This window comes from Amblyomma americanum, chromosome 3, assembly GCF_052857255.1.
Source record: "Amblyomma americanum isolate KBUSLIRL-KWMA chromosome 3, ASM5285725v1, whole genome shotgun sequence".
Taxonomy (NCBI): domain Eukaryota; kingdom Metazoa; phylum Arthropoda; class Arachnida; order Ixodida; family Ixodidae; genus Amblyomma; species Amblyomma americanum.
In genome coordinates this window covers 127,236,954-127,251,357 of record NC_135499.1, presented here as the reverse complement: position 1 = coordinate 127,251,357, position 14,404 = coordinate 127,236,954, and the positions used below count along the sequence as shown (strand labels likewise).

The following is a 14,404-nucleotide window of genomic DNA, read 5'->3' as shown; positions in this document are numbered from 1 at the left end:
CGCGTTGCCTTGCGAATCACGCGTCGACTTTACGACCTGTTCTGCTCGCTTTATCGCCGAGGTGGCTGACGCCTACGTAGAGAGGAGGCCGGAGTAGCTGTTTTGCCTGAGCACATACCGTCGGCTGGTGGCCTGTAAGGGAGGCTCTCTCGTAAACGGCTGGCGACGCGCGGGTATACGCACAGCGTGAACATGAAGCGAGACCGTGAATGCCTAAGTAGACGCAGGGCATAACCCCCGGCAGGACGAGAGAAGACGACGAGTGTCAGCTATGCGCGTCGCGTCCCCACTTTCTTCTCCTCGAGTGTTGGCGCTATTTTCACCTTTAGAGCTATTCGCCGTCTAGCCCGTCAATGCCTTTTTGAACAGTTCCATCTTGCGGTGCATAATGATATTCCACCCTGTAATTATTGAGTTTTAGCTAAGCATTTGCCGTATACATCGTTTCCACTTACCGCGGCCGCCAATGCGCAAGTGCAGATGGCGCTGATAGGCCAAGTGCTGGCACCTGGCGACACCTGTGCGTGTGCATTGGCAGCTGGCGGTCGCTGCAATCAGTAAGCGGTGACCGTTAACGTTGTGCTAAAGCTCTCTGTTACAGCATGTACCGCTACCGCTCGCCCGTACCGCACGCCGCCACTGCGCATGCGGAGGTCGCCCTGAGGCGTCACGTGTTGGCAGCTGGCGCCACTTGCGCGTGTGCCCTGGCACTGGTGGCGCGATGTCCGCGGTAAGCGTTAGCGGCGGCGCTACAGTCTGTGGTAGAAGTCTTAATAGAGATCTTTAGCGTAGGGCGATCAGCGGCCGCTACAGCGAGCCACCGCGCATGCGCAGATCGCTAGGGCGCCAATCAGCGCGTGCGCACTGGTGGCACGCGGAAGCTATATTCGCTTCCTCTAAGCGGTTCTTCGAGGACCATTTACGCATGTGCTGATGCCCCCCCCCCGCCACTTCGCAGGCGAAGCTGGGTCCGTGCGGAAGCGCATCATGGTAGCGGGTCCGTTATGCTATATATCTCTACTATCTCGTACTGATCACTTCGCGTTGTGCGAAGGTGAGCGAGGTTAGTCCTTTCGGAATATAAAGAAAGGAAAGGCGCGTTAACTGTCACTCCATATATAGTGAACACCTGAGTCACGCAGTGGCAGATGCAGCTTCCGTTAATCGTATGCATGCGGCGGTTGTAATGCTATGAGGTGTCTTAGAACGCCAAGCTGCAAAAAGAAATTTATCCAAGGTGATAACATACGTGCAGTGTGGGGTAAGTGCGTAGAAACATTTGCCCATATCTTACTGTATGCAATGTGGCAGTGTCTATCCATACAGGCGCAGTGACTCCCTGAGGTTCTAGGGTTTGGAGGTAACACAGGTGATGTGAATTGATCCTGGCGTAGACGTTATGAAAAGCGATTGCTCGAAAGCAGGGCGATAACGTAAGGATAAAAGCTCATGATAAGCACAATTGGTCCAGCGTAAAATTCGGATGGAATTTATATTCAAAGAATAATTGTGATTTTGTAGGTAAGTTTTAAAACGAGCATGGTGGCATCTGCCACTACCCCTTTGCAAAAGCGACACTCCACATCCATATATTCATCCATCGCGCTGTTCGCCGTTTATAGCATAAATTGGTTTTCGCGGAAAGGAAATGGCCCAGTATCTGGCTGGCATCTCGGCGGACACCTGATCATCCATCCATCTTTTGGATCACTGCAGGAAAGCACTACTTCGATATACAAAAGCTGTAGCCCATAGAGACGGCCTTCGGGATTTTTTTTCTTTTTTTTTTACTGGGTGCCTGTGTTCCGTTTGACTTTTTTTTTTTTCCTTGCTCACTGCCTCAACTCTCCTCCATAAGTAGGATAGACAAAAAGTATGGTAGGGGGCAGCCTAAAAAGAATGTAAACAATTAAGCCCCTGCCTGTGCCACTACGTATAACAGGCTAAGTAGGACAGACAACCAGACATCCCTGGTGAACCTCTCTGCTTCCTTTCTTCCTTCCTTCTCTCTCTCTCTCTCTCTCTTTTCTGCTTGCGATATCTCGCCAGTGGACGATGCAGGTGGTTACGCTCGGTCGAACAACGTTCTAACCCGCACCTTTCACCTACTGGCGTCGACGAGAAGGTGTCTTTACCGCAGTCGAATTGAAAACGCTCTTTGTCAGGCGCTCTTTGCGTGCTACCTTTGCCGAAGGGCCCGCGCACCTTTCTCCTCTCCCGTCTGTCTATTTCAATGCGTGCTTCGCCGATTGTGTGTTCGCGCTCTGACGTGAGTGTGTGTGTGTGCCATCTGCGCAGGCGCGGTGGTGAGCTGCGGCTGCTGCTCACGGAAGACGTGCCCGCCTGCCCGTGGATGACTGCCCCAGCACGGCCCCCGCCTTCCTCGGGTGAGCATAAAGGGGTGTGGTATAGGAGATGGGGGAGGGGGGGACTCGTTACTTTCCCTGTCCAGCTGAGACATGGAAGAAGAAAAGAAGACGCCAAAGTTCCGGCGCCGTTGCGTCAAGGGAAGCCTCTCGCTGCCCTTATTTCTGCGGGCCATTTATAGACGCGCCCTTTTACTGTGCTTTGCTTTCGCGCCTTCCGCGCATTCTTGCCTCTTTGTGGAACGTTGCGAAAGACGCGCCAGACCGCCCATCAGTTCTCGGAAAAGGAGTCGGCGGAGCGCTGCTCGTCACGCCACCGTGGAGCAGGGGGTGAGGCAGATGAGAAGCGCTGCGTAGGCAGGTCTAAGGAGAGGGAGAGCCGCGAGAAGATAATGAATTTCTTTTCTGTCGCGCCTCTCTCCTCGTCGCATGCACCATACCTTCGAGGTGGCTGTAGTATAGTGAGCCGCTCAAGCGGATCTCCCCAAGGTTGGCTCTTTTGCGTAGCAACTGTAGTAGTAAAACGGGGGAGCGCGCTTCGGTGATCTCCCTCACTCCCTCGGTGATTCTTTTTTTGTCTGTTTGTTTCTTTGTCCCCCCTCCCGTAGCTCTGATGAAACTTTGCTGCTTCGGAAACTTGTGTTTTGTAACTTTTAACGATTTGGTGGAAAAGAATCACTGCTTTTTACGAGCCAAAGATAAGCCGGCGCGACCAATTTCGCGCTGTCGAAAGCTTCTTGAATCGCACCGTGGAGGCTCGTTCGGGCCTTCGGAACGCAACCCGGGGTTACAGTTGCGCAGCTAGTGGACGTACGATCTGCTGGTGTATAGGTGACCGCGGATGCCTCGCGCTCTTCTGACCAATCAGAGGTCACGAAGTGCGCATGCGCGAACTTCTTATGTTTCGTTTTTTTTTCTTTTGTGCTTCCTTCGCGCTGTGAAGGCAGAGAGAAGGAAGGAGATATATTAGGAAAGAGGTCTAATCGTGACACGGCGCTAATTTTGCTATCAAGTTTTTTTTTTTTACACTATGTCCAGAGGAGAACACAAAGAGAGCAGCCAGAAAATGCAGACGGGATTAGATTGAATAGAATAATCTGTGAGCGATAAAGTTCGGGGAAAAGAAGATAACGCATGCCCTTATTACGTGTATTTTGAGGACGGCATGGCGGCAGTCGTCGATCGCCGGTCGAGGTCTTTCGGATGCGACATTTTTGCGACAGGTCTGGTCGCGTCGCCATTTGTGCCTGCTTCCTGACCTTTTCGCGCTTCTCGCGCAGGCGTCGATTTAAATAAAGCTCGAGCCTTTGCAGTCAAGAGCAGTTGAGAGTTGCGCGTGCATTAAGATGTGTCCCTGTCCCGTGTTTACGCTGTTGTGGGACGCGTATAATAATTCGAAGCGATTTAGGGAAGACGCAACCAGGTGAGCTTTCAATCTTGAACGCAACAAAAGCGAATTATCTTGCTTTAGGTATATGTGGCTTATGTCGTTTAGTTTCGTTTAAAAGGTTGGTTTTTGTTTACGGAACCACACTCTGAAGTTCACTGTAACAATGGCCCGATGGTGTTTGTTGGTTAAATGCTTTGTTGTTCTTGATTTAAAGGCAAAAACATTCGACTAATGGTGTGGCGTATCTCCGCTGTGTTTGCGTCTTGTTCTTCGCGCATTGACCGTCTTAACTTTCTCTTTTATACCCTTCTCTTCCCTTCTCTGAGCTCTGATGTTTAGATGCCGGCCTACGACCGCCAGCACATTTCCTTTGACTACTTAAAAAAAGGTAGCGAATATAACCTAATCCAAACGACTTTCGCGGCTGCTAACCTTAACCTAGGATTGGACGACAGGCTGATCTCTCTGTCTTGTGAGGGTCGCGTGTTCCCCCTTTGGCGAACATGCTCCGCACCTCAAGAGCTAGCCGGCGCTGCACAGTCAACGCGCGCGATTATCTTGAAGGTCGCGCGTAAACTTGCTTAGCTGAGGTAGAGCGAGTTGCTTAAAGGTTTAAGTTAAGTTGTTTAAAGGAGCTAAACACCAGGGATATGAGGTGCACCGTAGTGGAAAGCTCCGGGTTAGTCCTGATCACGTGGAGTTGCTTAACCTGCACCACAATCTGAACTTACTGCTCTGGTTTTCTTTGTTTTTTTTTCCTCACAGTTCAGCTCTACCGCGTGTGGCAGCGACCGTTATTGGTAGACAGCGGGGGCTTGCCTGTAGAGTAAGCAGATCTATTAATGGCCCAATGTCGACCTTGGTGTACTTCTACCAAAGAAAAGAACCAAAAAAATACCTATGCGTGTCGAGAAGCTCATTGAGCACGACTGTACTGCCCCCTGACGAGAGCAGTGGGAGTTACGCTTCGTTTCATTGTGAACGTTCAGCGCAACGCAATCTACTGCAGCGCATATACGTGCATCTGGCAGCCGGGAAAGCGCACATATAGCTGCCGCCTCGTGGAAGCCGTGTCGAAACCCACTCGGAGAACGCGAATGAGTCCTTGCGTAAATGTTGAGGAGGCGCGCGTGCCAGACGTGTCATTCGCAGCTCCCCTCTGCGTTACGCCGGGCGCGCCGTGGCTGGGAGCGCGCGTGGGCAGTGAGTCCGATCAGCATAGCGGCTGAGAACGAAGGCGAGCTCGAAATGCCGCCGCCGCCGCCGCCTTGGCATTCGCAGGCGTCTCGGACCGGAAAAGTCGCTCAGGCCAGCTGCGAGCACTCAGGGAGCCCGCGGAGGCAAGCCTCGTCCATTAGCAGAGATAGGGCGCCGCTTTCACCCTTGGGTATACACCTGCATTTAATAATACTCGCTGGCTCTGCAATCTGCTCTTCCTGTGACATCACTGACACTGAGATTGTGGGTCGTGTACTTGCGGTATTCGCTCTTTATATCTCCTCGACAGACTGTCGCTTCCTTGAAGCATGTCGGGAGCAGGCCACTGTCGAGGACCCTATACTGGGCGCTTGGGCAGGAGAATTGGAGAGCTCACGAGACAGCGCGGGTGTTTCTCGGTTTGTTGGGCAAAAGAAGCCTCGACGCACGATTGTGGTTAGGCGCTCTCCGAATCAATCTTAGGAAAAAAGGTAGTAGTACTTACTAACTTTGGGGTAGTGACTGGTTGTCACATGGTGTTATTATCCTGTTAGTTACTGCTGTTCGTAACGGGAAGGTTAGTAACAGTTACTAACCCATTGAGTTAGTAGCGGCTGCTACACGTAGTTAGCAACGGGGAGGTCAGTAATGGCTGCTACCTCGTCACTAGTTTCAGTTAGTAATGGGAAGCATATATTGCACTCTTAAGAAAAAGGTTGGAGAATTAACTACTAACCACTTACTTGTCACACAGATCGCTACGTTCTTAGTAACTGGAGTTATTAAAAGTAGAATTAGTGAAAGTTACTGCCTCACGAAGCTAGTGAAGAGCACTACAGTCGCAAACAAAAAGCTAGCGGTATTTACTAATAAAATGAGTAGAAAATTTCGCATATGTTGCTAGGCGCTTAGTATGGGGTGGTGGCGTGGCTTGTTAAATTTGTGCATACTGGAAACATAAAACAGCTACGTGGCCAATCTGAATAATTCCCTAAACCAGTCAGAGCTATCGGAGCGTGCTGGCCGTAAATCACACACTTAGGTTTAGGCTTATTGCGCATTACATGTACAGATTATGCGAGGCGATGGCATCAAACAACCTGCGCTTGCACAGGTAAATCTTTCTCAGTCTTATATACTCCATAAATCTGACTCAGTTACGGGCTTGCGGCTCTTACCCGTTGATCTAAGATACCATCATTAATTATAAAGTTCAGATTGTAGAAACAGCACAGTCTGCATAACCGCACGCCTCTGCAGAAATGGTTCATTACAAAACCAATTATTCACACAACAGTCTGCGTCAGTTATATTCTTTGACTTTATTTTAGGTTTAAAGGAACGGTTACCTAACTAGGTACTAAATAGCAACCATAGTTAGTAAAATGTAGCAAGGGCTACTTTTACTAACTATACCTTGAAGACGGTAGTAAATAGTAAAATGTAGTGTAGCTAAGTCAGAGTTAGTAACTGCTGTAGTTACTGCCTTTTTTTTTAATGAGTGCATGATGCTGCATACAAGGCGTTTCGCGTATCTTGAGCCAAGGCTTAGAAAAAAGAGCTACGCTGCAGATGCGTGAAGCCAACTGCATATTGTTTGCCGTCGCGTGGCGCAACAAAATTTCTCTTAATTTTTAGTTAGCTAATATACATAGTTATGCAAAATTTGCAATATTTATTTTAGATCTAAGAGCTTTTTATTAATTTGTAGAGCGGGTTCATAAACATCCGAATCGATTGTTTCTTGCGACGTATATATCCCTTGCGGGGTCCTTTATTATTTTTTTTGCATTAAAGAAAGCCCGCGAGTTATCTAAAAAAAAACGCGACTGCGCTTTTGCTTTACCGTATTACAGCGCTGTCAAGAGACCGTTTTGAACGAACGAAGCATAAGTGCTGACCGTGCCAATGTGGCGGGCCCCGCTCATTTCGACAGACTGCGCATCGATGTACGGCATGCACGCGCGCGCCAGACTCCTCTTAACTCCGCGATTTCACCACTTTCCCTTTCTTCATTATTTGTATTGTCTTTGTGGCGACTGACTAAAAGCTTCCTCTCAGCTAGTTTTCTGTGGCCTGTCTTATCGCTTAACGGAGACGGCGGCATGCGCTTACGATGTTCCAGACAAAGGTGCCGCCGCTTTAAGGCTAATACTGATAAGCGGCGTCGGTCACTTCGGAATGGCCAGCACCCACTCTTCATAATTGACGAGGCAAAAGCGGGGGCTCGTTGGCGTTTCGTACTGAGGAAATCGCGCTAAGTGGTACAGAAAGTGGTACGCGCTACGTATATCCTGTGTTCACGTCTTTCTGTACCACTTAGCGCGATTTCCTCAACACGCGCTTTTCGTCCGTTCAAAGCACAGATGAGAGCGCTACATTATAGCGCTACATTATAGTAGTAGTAGGGGGGCCATTCCGCAAAATTCCGGCGTCAGCCTGTGAGAGCGAAGGCTGCTCCTCCACCATCAAGCACATATCCAACAAAGGGGAGAGGGAGGTTAGAGGTATAGGACCCCCCCCCCCCCCCCGCCAATTTTCCTAGCTGATCCCTTGTTAAATTTGCCCGCTCCCCATATACAAGTAATAACCGTGGGCCCCGGCCCTCCTGACAAAAAAAAAAAAAAAAAAACCTGGCTACGTGCCTGGATGCTTTACTTGGCACGCAAGTTGTTCGGCTTACAAACCACGCTTGTTCCTTTAAACATCGGCCGCCCTATCGATGTCACGCACGCACGCGTGCACTTCTTGAGCGTGACACCGACGGAGACCGTTTAAGGAACTTCCCCCCCCTCTTTGAGGACACTACCTGGACAGATAACCTATAACGTCCAAGTGCTGTTCGCCCTTTCTACTCGGCCTGCCTCCCTCCCCTTTATACGTCAGTGATGCTGACTACACGCGCATGCGCATCGCTCGCGGCGTCGCCATTTGCGCATTGAGCGCCGCTGTGACCAAGTCCTTCCAGGAATCCCGTATAGTAGCGCGTTCGTACGATTCTCGGTTAATGCGACAGCTCGTGCTTGCGGGCTTAGGTGCGTTCAGTGCTGATCTGACATTCTTCATTCGTCATGCGCGGGCACTTGCGTTATTGTGTGTTTGATGCTTGCTGTCTCTTTGCTATAATGCTGAAACGCCTCGCACGCGAGGCCTTCCTGTATATCGTTGTGAGAAAATCGCGCGACCTCTCGCAGGTGTTCCGTCTTTCGCCTACTCTTTGCTAGCACCCTTCTTCCATCTTTTTTTCCCTATTTCCTTCCCTCCCCTACATAAAATAGCATTTCAGCGAATATTCATGCCGGCTAAAATATGTTTTTCATTAAAGAACTCTCTCTTTCGCCTAGTTAATTTTCTGACCCAAAGCTTGGGCCTCTCCAAGGGTGGGATATTTATCTTTGCTCCGCCCCCGCGGTATACACGTCAGAAGAGTAGCGGAGGTGGCAAAAAAAAAAAAGAAATCTTGGACCTCGATAACATGTAGCTTTACGTCGCTGCAACCTTCTCCCTGCCCCGTCTAAAGCACCTGATCTAGGGACTTTAGTCCTGTCCACCCATTGAGAGCGCAGTAACTGTCTCACTTGTCGGTAGGCGCACCTGAAACGCGCCGTCAGTGAAGGAACGAAGGAGCCAGTGAAAAGAGGAGAGCGAGAGAGAGAGCCGTATATATAGTGGAGGCCTGTGCATTAATTTTTGGCCGCTTGGACTCCTTCAGTGTGCACTGACATCGTTCACAGTGCTCGAGCGTCTTTTGCATTTCGCCCTCTACAACCGTCCCTGTAAAAGAGAAAGGAGGAAAGGAAAAACGAAAAGAAAAAGAGACAATGTAAGGATTGCGGCAGTGGCGCGACGCTCGCCGTTCCGTCCGTCCTCGCCCGGCGACTGCTGCCGCTGCGCCGTAGAAGAGGCGTCTGCTTGCGAACAATGGCCGGCGTTTGTCTGCGCTCTCGTCGTCTGTCCTTGACGGGGCAGACTGCGCGTCTCTCTCGGCTCCTCGCGCGGTCGCCTCCCGCTGCCGCACTCGCGAATGGCGGCGGCGGCATCTACGTGCGCGCTAGCCGCGGCGTTATGACAAACGTCGGATTTGATCCGTGCCCTTTCCCCGGCCACTACTGATATAGGCGACGCCGACGACTTGCAGTCTGCCTGTGCGAGCGTGTGTGTAAAACGCGCGCTTGCCGGCCTGGTTGCAGCGCATCGCCTCCTGTGCGTTCTCGGAAAACTGACGCGCCGCTTCTCTCCGTCTATACCGCGCGGGTACCACGCGGCGACGGTTAAGCCAATTGTTCTCGCCCTCCGCCACTCCCCGCCGCCCCTTCCTGCCCCCTTTTTTGTTTCACATTTAATCGTCGTGCTCCTTTTTTTGTTTCTTTTCTTGCAGACTCACGCGTACCCCTATTGTGTACGGTGCATAGCGATACGCGCTCGTTTATCGAGGCGAGACGCGTGGAAGTTTCCCCTGCGCAGACCTCGAGATACTTGGGAGAGCTTCATCTGCTTGTGCTGTGGGCTTTGCTTGGGAAGCTTGCTTCGGGCACCGTCAGATGGCGGGTCGAGTCTTTGAGGGGCTTTGCGGGTGACTGCTGTCATTGGGAGTTGTAAAGGATCCGAATTGCTTATACCGCCGTATTAGGATACTAAACACAATAAGGTTTGTATCAATTTCTGTCTGGTGCGTTATGGCCTCAGGTGCCGTCGTGGTACTAAACCTCCAAAATAGTCCTGCGTAGGGGATGTTCACGTGACGTCATGGCCGCCATTTTTTTTTCTGTCCGGTGCGTAACTTAGCAGTGCAGTCCGGGGCAGGAGGCGATAATCCTTTTGAAGACGCCGCCGGCCTTCCCAGTGCTCCACCGACAACAAAATGGTGGCCGCCGTGGCGGTGAATACTCCCTATCAGTAAGTCAGACCTCGTTATAACGAAGTGGTTAATAACAACGTAATGGATATAACGAAGGAATAGCCATTCCCGTTGGAAGCTCCCACAGAAGCTCACGTATAGAATATTGAGTTTCTGCGAAGTAAAATTTTCGTACAACGGGATATAATTAACGAATCTCCAACGAACCCCGCAGGCCTTTCGCGCTGAGCATATCGATTTGTAACTGTTTGCAACACTTCCGCCCCGATTCGATTTGGAAGACTGAAATCACCGCGCATAACCTGCTGTGTGGAGTACCGCAGAACTCATCCTGTGTCAAGCGCGGGTTTTCATGGAACGTTTGTCTGTACAGTTCGTCAGCTTCGCCGCGCGGTTCGACGCTGGCGCTCCCTTCTCCATCGAAAATTGGGCACGCGGCCTCTCTGAACGATGCCACGCCGATTGTTGAGCACGGCGGCCCCCGGCGCCATGCTGCGCCTTGACGGGAGTTTCCAAGGTCATAGTCCCCCGTGCTCCAGCCACCTACCTGCACACGGCCTAATCTGAGCGCGCCCTGCTTGTGTGGTTCCGTGCGTAGTTTAGTTTCCATTTTCGAGCATGTTCGCGTGGTCAAAACCAATTGACAGTGAGCTTGGTGTTCTTGGCGGTGTGGAGGTCCAGCTGGTTTCACTCTGCCAAGCGGGGGAAAAGGAAAGCGCAGAGCACCTTCCGTTGTCGAGAATGCGGCTTTCGGTGCGGTGTATGCTTTCTCCACAACACACGCATGTCTCGCAGTGAAGTGTTGTTGCCCGCGTGCTCGTGAGCAGTGCGGTGAAGCCAACCAAAGCGGGTACTCGGGGACGAAATCGCCGCCGCTCGCCCTCTTTTATAGCCACCCGTATTGGCCTCAGCGCCAAGAAAACAACATCAGATTTTTTGAATAGGTTTTTCCTTGCCGTCTGCGACATTATTGTTCGAATACCCGTTGTCTGGACCGCGGAAGACAGGGGCGCGCGTTGGCAAGGCTGACAGTATTCGGTTGGGCACTGTCTTTGCCAGAAGTAAACAGGCAACAGTGTTCGCTTATCATTCGTATAATGGGACCCTTGTGATACCTATTACGACCAAAGGGCATCGAAAGGTGAGAACGAGGGTTCTCCTTACCTTATGCATATATAGAACTTAAGGGGGGCCATAAGTGCGTCACTACACGCCTGAGAAGCAAACACCGTTGATTGGTCACTTTTGCAACGGCAGCGCACTAAACGTCGGCTGTGTTCTCCTCGGTATACACAGTGACTGACATAAGCCAGCTGGCATGCGACAGTTTCAACCAAGATCGCGTATCGCTATCACGAAACAACGTCAATAAAGCATAAACCGAGGTCCAAGTGTCACTGCATGAACCGTTGTTTACAATTCTACTCGTGGAATTAAATAAACTGTATATACTTATTCCGAGGTCCAGCTGTTATATTAACCTTCGTTGGCAATTCTGCACTTGAAGTTAAATTAAGTTTACTCAACGTGGGAGGCACATCGAATGAACGTGAAGAGGCGCCTACGCGAAGCATATATGCCCCCATACGGCGGCGTCACGTGGTGAATGGCATTGCCAGAATGTGCAGTCATCGTTGTCACAGCTGGCACTCACCTTTGTCTTAAATTTTATACAGTTGGCGAACCGCACCCGCGGCCTGCAAAGAGCCAAGTGGGGAAATAACATTAGCTTTGCGTGGCAGGCGCAGGGCAGCGACAGTTGGAGATCGAGCGGAAGTATCTTCGTCCTCCACCTCGCTGATGATGTTCAGTTCGTGTGGTGTCGCATGTATAGAGTTGCGCCACAGTTTTTTTTTTTTTTCCGCGAAGTTGGGACGTTTCTTTATTTGTTCGCTGGCAGTATGTCACCGTAGCCGTAGTAACGACAAATTACGTCTATACTCCGTTTCAAACATCCATGTGCAACGCTGTCAAAGCTAGCGCTCTTCTCTGCGCTGTCTGCATCCGCGACCAAAAAGTAGTGCGTTATTTGTGGTGAGCGAAACGTAATAAATGATTTGCCTGTAGGCTTACCACATGACACATTTGTCATGATCTTGATTAAATGCACTGTTGTGGCTGACAACACGCTGTTGCTTTCTCGTGCCATAGACCACTGGGCCACAAAACAAGCGCGCAAGCGCTGAGTAACACGCCTCCTTCTATTTCCCGCCCGGACTACTTCCGTACCTTTCACAGCGTTGCACCGGATGTATGAAACGGAGTATAGTACCCTGCAGCACGGTTTTCTAATGCCCGCGGACGGCTCGTCGTATTTCGCGATGCGAAGTCTATTAAAAAAGACCTGGTGAGAAGAGCGCGAACTGTTATCTGATGTCATGCGTCCACTGCATGCGCTCATCGCAGCCACCGTCGCATTCCCCACTGCGCTCAGCGACCTTTTCTTGGTCCTCGATTCGATGGGCTCTTCGCCTTATTGGGTCTTCCGGAAGTATATGCCCTCGCTGATGCATCGCATTTGTTTCTGGTGCTACGTGTCCAGTAAAGAAAAAAGAAAATTCCCGCTCGAGAGGTTATATAAAGAAAGCCGGTCTAGGAGAATGGGGGTAAGTTGACCCCGGCCAGCTTATTTACGAATCGTAATGGGCGTAGAATATTGAGCTTCCATTGCCCAGAATTGGCGCGCGTATCTGAGCTTTAGCTCGCAGTGCATGCATGGTTAATTTTTCTTTGTAATACCCACTTACCAGCGATGTCGGGCTATTTTCGGGCCAGATCCCGAAAGCTTTGCTCTAAGTCAGAAAGTTTTATTAAAGAAATTGCCGATCATTGCTGTATATGCGAAACTTCCGCGACATCTGGGTTAGTGCGATGTGACGGTGCCGTTGGAAGTGTTGGTAACGCTGGCTACGTGTATAGAATGTCTGTTGCGTTTATGCCGCTACGCCTCACATTAACGTCACGGCTTAGTGAATTTCTCGTCACTAGCGTCACTCGACGTCACACAAACGGGGACGTTGCTTTACCAGCTGTCGCTGTAAAAAAAAAAAGAAAGAAAAAAAGATGGGCGTGGCTGTCTAGACAGGCATGTTTAATGGATGCGCGTTGGGCGACGAGCGACGCTGGCATCGCTTTTATTCATTTTGCAACGGTTTGCGCTTCTATACGAGGGGTACTGCAAACATGGCACTCAATAACTTCATAACGAATGAAACCCGGCTTTCTTCTTTCTTTCTTTCTTTCTTTCTTTCTTTCTTTCTTTTCTTTCTTTCTTTCTTTCTTTCTTTCTTTCTTTCTTTCTTTCTTTTCCTTTCCTTTTCTTTCTACATTTCTTTCTCTCTTTCTATTAGACTGCCCTGCGCCTGCGACACATAGAAGGGAAGCCGTGCGTCGGCGCGATCGGAGGTGAACTTTTTCGCCAACAGGCAACGACGGCCAGATGTTTCATCACCCACCGACAAGCTGGGCAATTCGCGCCAGGCTGTGCAATGGCGTCGTTCACCCCGCGGGGGGAAATGCTTTTTTTTTCAATCGTCTCTCACGCGAGGCATGCTCCGGGTGCGATATCAGCATTTATATGAACGCCTTTTGCCACAAGCGCTTCGCCTCGCTGGCTGTCGCAGGTAGGTGGCGGTGTAGCGCTCGCTACCGCGCGTGTAACGGTGTTTGCGAATATGGGCGGGTGACTCGTGGGCAAAGCCAAGGTCGGGATTCTACAAATTTTCCATCCCAATTATATTCCGTTTCGCCATTTCTTTTCGGCCTATATTCCTTTCGGAAGAGCGGGTTCGGTTCCTCCTCGAGGGGGAAAGGGAGTGCCATGCATTACCTAAAATTACCATGCCCTGTGCGATGTCAGTGAACGTTCAGGATCCCCAGGTGGTCGAAATTATTCCGGAGCCCTCCACTGCGGCACCTCTGTCTTCCTTTCTTCTTTCACTGCCTCCTTTCTCCCTTCCCTTACGGCGCGGTTCAGGCGTCCGCCGAGATGTGAGACAGGTACTGCTCCATTTGCTTTCCCCAAAAACCATTTTTTTTTTCTGTACCGCGATAAGGCGTCGCGCTAACACGGAAAGACATTGCGTCAGGTTGTCGCCGAGGCAAGTGCTTCGGCTCTTGTCGCATACATGTGTACTGCTGTGCTCTGCGGTAAACTTTATCAAATTTCACCCGCTAATTCCTCAGCGTCAGAACCAATGCTGGGCCGATGGTCCTCAAGCTAGAGCACGGTGATTCGGACACGCAGGCTAACGAGGCAGATGTTCTTACTAGCTGTTCTGAAATTTATTTTTAAGCGGCTGACAGAAGAAAAAGCCACGGATCGCATACTTTCGAGTTTTTTAAAATGGCTTCAGAGCTGCGTGTTTGCCATTTAAATTGTAAGTCGCCTTGTGCAACGCGCATATAAAAAAAATGCGTTGCAGCACAATGTAGCAGTTTCATCTGCTGCCGTAAAGTTATCAAACCAATAAAATCGGAGCAGGCAGAAGGATCAGCGTATAGATTCTTTTAATTACTTTTTATTGGTTTTACGTGGTCCCTTAGCGACGCATGCGGGGAAGTCGCTGTGTTACTCGTTCGTAAATACCGCGC

At 50.4% G+C, this 14,404-nt stretch overlaps 1 protein-coding gene across 4 annotated transcripts in view; it reads left to right on the top strand.

The window, feature by feature from the left end:
* Window positions 1-14,404, top strand: part of Ptpmeg (protein tyrosine phosphatase Meg) — a 267,518-nt gene that overhangs the window by 90,280 nt on the left and 162,834 nt on the right. For all 4 annotated transcript variants that reach the window (XM_077657837.1, XM_077657839.1, XM_077657836.1 and 1 more), the window contains exon 2: window positions 2,299-2,387. The gene's annotated coding sequence lies outside the window, so the exon portion shown is untranslated. The remainder of the gene's footprint in view (window positions 1-2,298; window positions 2,388-14,404) is intronic.